This window comes from Phascolarctos cinereus, unplaced genomic scaffold, assembly GCF_003287225.1.
Source record: "Phascolarctos cinereus isolate Bilbo 61053 unplaced genomic scaffold, phaCin_HiC Scaffold_4;HRSCAF=312, whole genome shotgun sequence".
Classification (NCBI taxonomy): domain Eukaryota; kingdom Metazoa; phylum Chordata; class Mammalia; order Diprotodontia; family Phascolarctidae; genus Phascolarctos; species Phascolarctos cinereus.
This window is the reverse complement of record NW_027555847.1, coordinates 300,721,322-300,733,117: the sequence shown is the minus strand read 5'-3', so window position 1 is coordinate 300,733,117 and position 11,796 is coordinate 300,721,322. Positions and strand designations below refer to the sequence as shown.

The window sequence follows — 11,796 nt, the reverse complement described above, 5'->3', positions numbered from 1 at the left end:
TCCACCAATACAACAAAGTATGCACTTCTGGGACATCTACCACAGACTTCAACATTACTAATGTTTATATGAAACATTTTACTGTCTTCCTTATGGAGAAATTAAAGGCATCCAATTAGTAGTAGTAGTAGACCTGAACAAGTAAGACCCTAAATTATTCAATCAGCCAATCAACAAAAATCATTTTGGTTTTATTTTATTCTTTTCAATTCACAAAGATCTATGTTGTTTTCTTCCTACTTCCCCCATTGAGAAAGTGCACTTGTCTTTTGGCTCCCAGCTTGTGGTGGTGAAGGTGCAACTTCTTTCAGTCATGCTGAATCCAGGATCATCTGACACTGGGATCCACCTCGCAGCATCCAGAGCAAGCCTCCATCTTCATCACCACCATGCCTCCCAAGTTTGACCCTAATGAAATTAAAGTTGTGTTTTTAAGGTGAACTGGTGGTGAAGTTGGGGACACATCAGCTCTGGCCCCTAAAATTGGTCCCTTGGGTTTGTCTCCCAAAAAGGTTGGTGATGACATTGCCAAGGCAACCGGTGACTGGAAAGGGCTAAGGATCACAGTGAAATTTACCATTCAGAACAGACAAGCCCAGATTGAGATTGTGCCTTCTTCCTTAGACTTGATCATCAAAGCCCTTAAAGAATCTTCTTGGGACAGAAAAAAGCAGAAAAATCTTAAACACAAAGGAAACATCACTCTCGATGAGACTGTCAACATTGCTCGACAGATGAGGCACTGATCCTTGGCAAGAGACCTTTATGGAACTTAAAGAGATACTTGAAACAGCCAGTCTGTGGGCTGCAACATTGATGGCAGGCATCCTCATGATGTCATTAATGACATCAATAGTGGTGCTGTGGAATGCCTAGCAAGTTAAAAGCTACAAAGGAGACTATTGCAATACATTAACATTTGACAACAGACAGAGGCTCTTCATTTTTTGGTCTGGAAAATTTTTCCTTCAGAAGCTACCATGCATTCTGGGAAATAACTGTTAACTTAATTTCATTAGTCCTCTTACTCTGCAATAACTTTTAGCTACTTTGCAGTCAGTGGAGAGGAGGAGGGGTAGTGTTTGAAGAGCTGGAAAGTTGTTCAAGCTTAGCAGTGGGATTGTAAATTGAGAGAAGACTGGTTGGGCAAGCCAAATTTGCCCCACTGTTGAGCAAAGTTTGTCATCTTTGCAGACTAATAAGAAAGAGTGTACCCATTTGCCTTAAAAACCTTGAATGTGGGGTATTTTGGGGATGATGATCCCCTCAATACAAACTCAGGACAGTTCCATTAATGGCAATAATAGGTGGGACTCAGGAATCAAGAAATTGAGGAGAGGTTCTAAAGGAATAACCTTTGGCTCAAGATCTTTGCACAACTAGAATGTGTTCATTCTAAGGTAATTGTACAAGGTCAACAATGCATAAACATTTTTGTATTCCTTTGGGGAAAAAAAAGAAAAAGTGCACTTGTAATAAATACACATAGTTAAGGAAAATAAATTCCCTGGATTGGCCATGACCAAAAAATATGCATATTGTTCTACATCCTGCATTAATCATCTTTCTGTCCAGAGATGGATAGCATATTCCAAAAGCATTTTTTAAGCATCTACTATGTTCCAGGCACTGTACTACATATTAGGGATATACATACAAAAATGGAAATTATCTCCACTCTCAAGGATGTTGCATTCTATTGGGGGACACAATGCATAAACATAGGTAGGATAAAGAACCAGAGATCAAATACAAGATAAAATCAAAATAGTTTATGAGAGATGTTACTACCAGTTAAGGTATGTGGTGATTGAGCTGTATTTTAAAGAGAGAGACTCTATGAGGTAGAAATAAGGGGGAGTATATTACAGTCATAAGGGATAGTCATTTCAGGGGCATAGAGAAGGAGACAAATGCTGCATTTGAAGAATGGAAAGAACCAGTTTGTCTGGTTTATAACATTCAAGAAGGGGATATGGGAGATAGTTTGGGACTGGGTTTTGAAGGTCTCTAAGTGCCTACTAGAGAAGCTTTTACTTTATCCTAGAGACATAGGGAGCCACTTGACTTTATTGAGCAGTGACGTGGTTAGATTTGGGCTCAAGGAAAATCACTTTGGCAGCTTTTTGGAGGCTAGATTGAAATGGGGAGGGACTGGATGCAGAGAGATTAAATAGGAGGCCATTTCAATAGTACAGTAAACAGATAACAAAAGTATATGGAAATTTGGCACAAAGTAATATTTGGAAATATTTCTGACTTACTCTGAACCACAATTTTTATTTTTCTGGAAATATGCTACTTACTCATTAATCACTGGTATCATTGTGTCCTGTACTTTTGGGGAATTTTGTCTTAGAAATTGAGGTTTGAATAGACTCAAGAAGCTGACTGTCATGCCCATGTTATTTTTTTTTGCCAGATTCTATCCTGCTGGTCAGCATATAAGCTATGCAATCTCATAAAAATGCAAGTATAAAAACATATATAATTTTTTGTGGCTAATAGAAAGAACTATTATAACAAACATCTATTAAGCTGTAAGATATTAAGCTAAAATTTTATTTGTGACACATTAATATCATCCTTATGTCACCAACTTGCTGTTACAGTTTTTTTTAAATCATTAATTGGAAATGTGTTAAATAACTAAGCTTTGAATCTGTTATTTATTTTCAGTTTAGGCATCCACTTGGACATTTTGATACATGTAATTTAAGAGCAGTATCACCCAGGACTCTTAAGTCTTCTGTTCTATGAATTCCAGGTCTTGCTGTATTTCTTCAATCATAACCACAAACACCCTGTTAAAAATATGCTCCAGAAATGTAAAGATATGCTGTCGCGAGCAATTTCATATCACACCAATCTGTAAAACAAATGTGCCCTTGTACCAGGGGAAGTTGGTCATTTCAGGATATGAATGACTAAGTAAATCATTTATTGAGGAGAGCCATTAAACTTCCCCATTCAATGTATGAGTGTATGGCTCCCATCAGTGTTAATGGTACTTGTGTGCTCACACTAAGGGAGAAACAGATGTCTGTTCCTAGGATGCTTGGCTTTTGGAAGTCCTTCATAGCAGTAATGTATGAAAGTTTTTGATTGGGGATAATTCAAAATATTCCTAAATTTGTGTACTTTTTATCTAAAATATATGGTTATTCTGTGACAAAAGAGAGCAAAATTCCATTTTATAAAATGTTGCTTGCTAAATTTAACACTGTAAAAAAGACGAACCAAAATAGAGTAGACACCGCTTTTTGATTACAATGATTTCATGTTTGCCTTCCAAAAAGGAAGGCAACAGGAACCAACAGAAATGTTTAATGGTTGGTAGCTGCCAAAGGAATCATACAGTTTTCACAGAGATCTGTCTATAGTCTAGAGAAAAATATGCAAGTGTGGAAAAAGATTCCATTGGTAAATGGTAGTTTTCTTCAATGCCACAATTCTCTTAGTAATATGTACATTGTGAGACAATACCTACAAATGCTCACAAGTGAAAGTAGTCCCTAATACAATGAACAAATATATATGCAGCATTTTTGCCCATGTTCAAGCTTAAATTAGTCATGTTATATCTCCTTGTTATAAGAAGGATAAACAACGTAAGACAGTACTAAGACATCAAAATATTTTATATTAATTTTTTGAAAGGCTCTCAACCATTTCAGCTACTTATAGTGTGATGTTTAATACACTAAAGGGAAGATGTATACAGTTCTCAACTTCCAGCTGATTCTATGACTTTTCCTTGAGTTATTAGTCATGTTGTAATGAAGATTTGTGATTTACATGTCATGGGAAAAATTGTATTATGTGGCGAGTCTAAAGTAAGCATTTCTACTTGAGGATTTTGAAAGTGGACACTAAGAAGAACCTGATATTTATGGCATGTTCTTAAATGCAATGAGATCATTTCCTTAGCCAAGTTGTTCATACACTCCCTTCCCCCCGAAGGATTATTCCCTCTATTTTAAGAGTATGTATGGGAAGTGCTCTAATTCTACTCTATCGTTTACCTTGCAGGGTTGTTATGAGGATCAAGTGAGATAATGTTTGTAAAGTGCTTAGCACATTACCTGAGACATTGTAGGTGTTTAATAAATGTCTATTCTCTTTCCCTTCATTTCTCCTCAAGAACCTCATCATGGTTTGGAAGCAACCATGGCTCCTCCAACGGTTGGGGCAACAAAGATGCTTCAGTGGGTATTATTTAGCTGGAAAAGTTTAAAAACAAGGTCTATGCTAGAAAGGATTTATGTTATCCAAGTAGTAGAATAGCAGTGAAGAAAGAGTTGCATTCAGAAATCCTTGGCCCAAAGGCCAAAAATGGTTTTGCTTCACTACATATATTTGTTACAAAGTTTTTCTTTTTCTTTGTTTCTTTCTTTTTTCCTAGGAGAATGGAAAGGGTGGCATGAGGGAAAGAAAATATTTTTAGTTGAAAAAAAATTAATTAAAAAGAGTAATTGTTGATCAAGGAGCAAATGATTTATTCGTTGTAGCATCCCATGGAACACGAAGGTGTTGCAATCTGATCCTTGGAGAAAGTATCCACATGCATAACATTATGCTAGTGTCAAAATACATAAAATAATCCTCAAGAGAGAAAGTTCTCAAAGTTTCTATTTTAATATTCAATATTGAAATGAAAACATAGTTATGCAGCCCAGCAAATAATGAAGGGCTGAAGGGTGACTTTAAAAACTTACTCTTGTTTGGCTTTAGAATGGGAATCTTTGAGTGGCTTATATCTGAGAGTTCATTGGTGTACAGAACTCTTAATGGTGAAACTCTTTTTTACCAATGCAAGTTGGAATCTTAGAGAGTTACCTGGGGTACTAAATTAGTTGATTTGCCTACGATCATAGAGTCAGTTTGGGTCAGAGGCTGGACTTGATCCTAGGGCTTCCTAACTCGTCATTTCTTGGCTTACATTACATGTAAGAAAAATTCACGTTTCTCTATCTTAATTAAAAATATATAGAAATATATGTATGTGAATATTTGTATATATATGTACACACAAATATATATATATAATATTAGTAAGGGATAAATAATAAATGATATATACTATTATATGTAATATATATGTATGCACACATACAATTCAATTTCATTCAATGATCATTTAAATGCCCACTATACCCAATACATTGTGCAAGACAGTAGAGATGCATAACAAACCTAAGAGGATACTAAAAAAGGGCCATACTACTGTAACTTTAACAGCCTTGCAGTAGGTATTCAATCAATTTATCAAGGTAGATGTGTTTATGTGTGTGTTTTAAGAAAATAAAAGGGTGTTGAACTGATTTTTTAAGCCACATTTGCAAACAAAATGTTGACAAGCTCTTATTTCAAGGCCAGTGAGAGCTATTTTTGCTTCTATAAAATTGCTTCAGAGTTGAAATGTTTAAAATATGGCAAATTGGGCATGAGACAAAAGGATTCATGTTGACAGGAAGTTACACAATTACATGTTAGTGATCCTTAGGGGCTGTACTCTGGTGTGCTGATATATGTACACAGCCTTGTGACAATGGCCTGCTTTGATGAATTAATAAGGAGAGAGATTTTAGATGAAAACCACCGAGAGATGAGTTGGCAAAACATTGTTTTTGAATAGAAAATAAGGAAAGAGAAATAGTTCTGTAACTACATAATTAGACTTTAGGATGATACATATTTTGGCTTAACAATTTTTGTATTTTGTCTTTGGACATCAACTTTTAACAATTGAATTCCTATGTAACATGCTTATTAGTAAATAAGGAATATAGGATTTGGAAAATATACCTATTAGTTTGCTGTGAATCTTACTGCAAGACTGTACTCAAATAGTTATTAAGAATGAGTTAATTCAAAATAACTATCCAACGCAAAAAAAAATAAATAAATCTGGGAGTCAATCCACCAAAGCTCACTCAATACCTGCATAGACATAATTGCAAAATGCCCCTTAATACATTAAAAAATAACTAACCTGAATAGCTGGAAAAATGTGCAGTGCTCATAACTGGACTCTGTAATTATAATAAAATTTTCAATACTATTAAGATTAATCTATAGAAAATGCTATAGAGAACTGCCAAAGGTATATTTTGCCAAGCTAGACAAAATGAACAAAAGATCTAGAATGTTAAGAAAAATAATGAGAAAAAGTAGAAGGGATAATAGCACTTCTAGACTTCAAACTATATTATAAAGCAGCAGTCATCAACAATTTAGTACTAGTCAAATAAGATAAATGGAACAGAACAGACAAGAACGAATACAAACAAAACTTGCATTCAATACCCTAGTTTTTGATAAACTTGAAAACATAAATTGCTTACGAAAGAAATCCCTGTTTGATAATAACTTCTAGAAAACCTAGAAGGCAGTATGGAAGAAATTGTTCCAGTACAACACTTTATACCACATTCTATAACAAATTCAAAATGAACAAATTATCTGAATATTAAGAATCATGCCATAAATAATTAAAAGAGAAATATATCATATATATTTTGTATCTATAGGTAGGAGATATATTCTCCCCCACACACACTTAATAGCATTTTATTTTATTCCAATTACATGTTAACATATTTTTCAACATTCACTTTTATGCGATTTTGAGTTCCAATTTTTTTTCTCCTTCCCTCCTCCCCTTTCCCCTCCTCAAGCAGGAAGCAGTCTGATATAGGCTATACAATCATATAAACATATTTACACATTAGTCATATTGTGAAAGAAGAATCAGAACAAAAGGGGGAAACCATGAAAAAGATAAAACAACAACAAAAGAGAAAATAGTATGCCTCGATCTGCATTCAGCCTCCATAGATCTTTCTCTGGATGTGGATAGCATTTTCCATCATGAGTCTTCGTCTTAGATCATTGTATCGCTAAGAAGAGTTAAGTCTATCAAAACTGGTCATTGCACAATGTTGCTGTTATTGTGTACAATTGTACAATGGTTCTCTGCTCACTTCACTCAGCATCAGTTCATGTAAATTTTTCCAGGTTTTTCTGAAATCTGCATGTTCTTCATTTCTCATAGCACAATAGTATTCCATTGCATTCATATACCACAACTTGTTCAGCCATTCCCCAATTGATGGGCTTCCTTTCAATTTCCAATTCTTGGCCACCACAAAAAGAGCTGCTAAAAATATTTTTGTACATGTAAGTCCTTTTCCGTTTTTTATGATCTCTTTCGGATACAGATTGAGTAGTGGTATTTCTGGATCAAAGGATATGCACAGTTTTATAGCCCTTTGGGCATAGTTCCAAATTGCTCTAGGAGATATATTCTTAAGCAAACAAAGAATAGAGGCAAGTATAAAATATAAAACAGATAATTTTCTATTACCTGATATCAAAAAGCTTACACATAAAAATAATGAAACTAGGATAAGAAAAGGAGTCAACTAGAAAACATTTTTTGTATTAAATATTTTCAACAAAGCTCTACTTTCTAAGATATTTAGCCAACTAACAGAAATATATAAAACCAAAATCCATTTTACAGTAAAGAAGTGGTTGAAGGATATAAAAAAAGAATGCTTCTCACAAGAAGAATTGCAAATTATTGCCAAACATATGAGAAAGTGCTCCAAATCATTGATAAGAGAAATGCAAATCAAAACAATCTTGAGGCTATTTCCTCATTAACAATTAATTGGTAAAGATGACAAAATATAGGGATAGTAAATTTTGGAGGGTTTATGGAAAGATGGGTACACTAATGCATTCTTGGTAGAGCTCTGAATTGTTATGAACATATGAAATTATGCAAAGAAATTAACCAAAGTGCTCATATTCTTTCAAATGGAGATTCCACTTCTAAGCCTACATCTAAGCTTAAGTAGAGATCAATGACAAAAACAAACACCCATATACACCCCCCAAAAAAATTTAAAAATATGTATTTTTTTTGTGTTAGAAAAGAACTGGGAAAGAACTCATAGATTGGGGAATGAATAAAATAAATTCTGGTACAAGATTGTGTAACATCCTGGAACAGGGCTAACTCCTCTCGTAGGAGGAGGCTCAAAAGTCCTTATACAGGGCTCAAAAACCCAGACATTATCTTCGGACACCCTACCCCTTGAAAACTCATGGAAATCACTTCACCTTTAGCCCTCACAACAGTACTTTTAGTTGCTTTTACCTCTTGACTATAGGACTAGCGTGCAGAACACAACAACAACCAAGATTTAAAAATATTACAGTCCTTATCAAGTGGGAATCATAGTTTCCATTTTTATTTCAAATGCAGAGTATGACCACACAAGTAAATTATCTTATTGGCACAAGACTGGCACATTATTCAGAAAAAATGTCTTCTTTCACTTCTGAGAAGGGGTTACTTTTGCCCCTGGCGAATGACATTACATTCCCATAATTTTTTAAAGAAAAATAGGACCTATGTAAAAATAACAAACACGTTGATTCCAAAATGAGATGAAATTATGCTTATCTATTGTATTGCTTTGGCAATAGTGTTTTTCTTTCCCTATATTGTTTTTCAATAGTTATCTGGTCCATACAATCATTCTTCAAATGAAAAGGACAAAATTTCAGAAACATTGGTGGAGACAGGGTAAACCAGGGGGGGTGATCTAAATCTCATTAAGTTGTTTTTGTCCATGTTCATTTACACTGGTTCATTCAATTCCTTCCCCAAATATTTGCTTGGTCTTGTATGGACACAATTTGTGTGAAATGCACATCCATCTTGAATCCCTCAGGATTCCTACATAGATGGCATCATTAATACTTGCTTTCATAAGTTGAAAATCTTCCTGTTTACAATGACATAACAAAATGTTTGTTGAACAGACATTATAGGTAGTTGATTATTTTTAGTAATAAACCTCACTTATGACCTGTTCCTGAAATATTCATGTTACCTAATGTAGACATCACAGAGCCAATGGACTCAATCTTCCATTTTGCTTTTTAGCTTGTCATTGCCATAGTTTGTATTATTTGATTTACAATCACATGTTCATTGGATGATTTCTTTTGGTAAGACAACTTAAACATGACCTTTGCTTTGATTCACAGTGAAATAAAACTTGCTCTATAAGGAAAGAAAACCACATTGCACATAGCTGTTACAGTTTATGCATGAGATTTTTGTTTCTGCTTTGCTATCAGCTGCTCTACAACCAAGTTAAATCAAAACAGATTTTTAGGTATAGAAGTTGAGGGCTGCTGAAATTTTTCTATAGATCTTTAAAATGTCCTGCCTATCATTATTTCTGTTTCTTCAGATGACAATTATTTACCACAGCTACTGAAAGAGAGAAAGAGAGAGAGAGAGAGAGAGAGAGAGAGAGAGAGAGAGAGAGAGAGAGAGAGAGAGAGAAAAGCAGCAAAGAAAACTGAGTCATTTAATGCTGTCCTGTCCTAGTGAAGAAAGCAGAGTTTGCAAAACTTTGCAATGAAAAATTTGGTTCCACAACTAAATAAAAAAAGGGGGGGGAACCCCAACAGCAGCCAGCGCCTTACTTTAGATGATTTTAAGAAGTCAGGCAGCTCGTGCTGCTGTTCGTAGTTTGACTGGAGAGTGGTAGACGGGTGTGGGGCCTGGGGGTGGAGGACATATTGTGGTTCTTTTGACCATACACAGCTGGGGGTGAGACAGTACACAGAGCGTGGCAGCCAGCCAGCGGCAGCCAGTAATTAACTTGAATGACTGAGTCTCAGAATGTGTGAGGTACAAAGTGCCTCAAGCTTCAGAGAATATGGAACCTTCAAGCTGAAATCTTCAAAACTTTTAGAATCAGCACTTCATGTGAATATATATTAATGGCCATTCGAACCTTGGCTGTCAATGTTGTACATTTTCTACAGATTAAAAAAGTGGCTCAGTGTCTAGCAAAACAGAAGTATAAACGCCACACTATGCATAGTTTAGCATGACCAAGAAAAGAAATGGAAGACTTCAGCCTCTGACCCTGGCCAGATTGACTAAAAATTATCCTATAAGAAGTGAAATGAATTTGCAGGTCATTTCTCCCCCAACTGGATTATAAAATGCCTGACAAAACTCTCCCCCACCTGGTAAATGCAGCGGAATGAATGATGTTAGTGACTGAAACAATAGGGGTCTGAAATTCCTCTCCTTCTCATTTTCATATCTGCACCAAATAAGATGAGCTAGCAAAGGAGATGATGGTCCTGCATTACAACATCCCTCCTGAATATGGACCTTGTGTAAAAAAAAAATGAAAAATGTATAATGAAGTCTGTGCCTCAAACAGAATGAATAGTACTTACCTGACCTTCAGGTAGGTTATAGGTCATGGGTAGAAACCATCTATTTTCAGATTGGTTGGTTGTGCTTGGGCTGAGTGTGGACAGTTGTTAAGGGTGATTTTAAACCATTACCTCTACTGTTATGACAAACTAGACAAACGCCTAAAGTGAGAGGTGTGGCTATCCCTCCTTTCTACCTTCTCTTTACCCAAACCCTCCTCCCACCCCCAAAACTACCTTTAAAGAAATTAAATCAATATGAATCCTCTTAAGATCTAGGTGTTGCATAAATGCCTTCTAGTGATTCTAGAAATGTTGCCTGTTGAAGACACAGAGAATAAGTCTAATACCTCAGAATTATACCCTCACCTCTAGCACCTTCTCACTCCCTGCCCCCTTTCTTGGAATCATGAACCTAATCAAATGAAGTGTTACATTATTCCTTTTTAAGGTATGTCAATCTACTCTTCTACGGACCCACTCATAAATCTTTACTTTTCTGGACCAAAGCACAACTTCCTGACCGACACGCAGCTCTGTATGTTTCATCACCCCATTAAAACATAATCTGTTGGGATGGGTTTTGCTTCTGTGTTTCTATGCTAAGACCATTTTCCTTCCTTCCCTACTTAACCTATCACTCTCATTGCCTCTACTTCCCTCGCTATTCCAATATGACTTTTGATCCCATTACTGAACTCAAAGTGCTCTCTCCAAGGTTACCAATGAACTTGAAATTGCTCTTTGAAATTCCTCCTAAAATTTTTGCCATACTGCTTTCTCTTGGTTCTCCTCCTACCTGTCTGACTACTCTGAGGGCCATCTCTAGTCATCCTGATTTATATCTTGCCACTGGACCCCGATGGCTCCAGAGGAGAAAGTGAGGCTGGTGACCTTGCACAGCCCTCCCTCACTTAAATCCAACTCACTTGCATGTCATGCCATCACCTCCCTGATGCAATGGTCCTCTTTAAAAACAAAGGACAAACAATAACCTGTGAGTAGTATAGGTTGCCAGTTGGGCAGTCAACTTCCCTAACCTTCCCTTATCTTCTCTTCTTTTCCCTTCCCATCTCTTTCCTTGCCTAGTTTTTCTTCTGAACTATAGTCCCATAGTGCCAAGGGCCTTCTGAACTTCTCCACATATCCATCTTATAGGCCTTTCAAGGTCAACATCTCCAAAATGGAATTCATTATATCCTCCCACTAAAACCACACACCCCCTTTCCTAACTTTCCTATTTCTTTAACCTCTGTCTGCCTCAGTTTCCTTACCTGTAAAATGGGAATAATAATAACACCTACCTCCCAGGGTTATTGTGAGAATCAAATGAGATATTTATAAATTGGTTAGCACAGTGCCTACTACATAGTAGGAGCTTAATTAAGGCTTCCCCCTTGCAGCAACTCAGGTTCACAACCTTGAGTCATACTTGATTCTTTACTTGACCCCCTACCCATATACAATAAGTTCTAAGTCTAACTGATTTTTTTCTCTGCAACATGTCTCACAGTTGATTCCTTCTCTCCA

General features: G+C 36.0%; 1 pseudogene; it reads left to right on the top strand.

The window, feature by feature from the left end:
• Positions 1 to 389: 389 nt before the first annotated feature.
• On the top strand, positions 390 to 894 carry LOC110222240 (large ribosomal subunit protein uL11 pseudogene; annotated as a pseudogene).
• Positions 895 to 11,796: the final 10,902 nt, after the last annotated feature.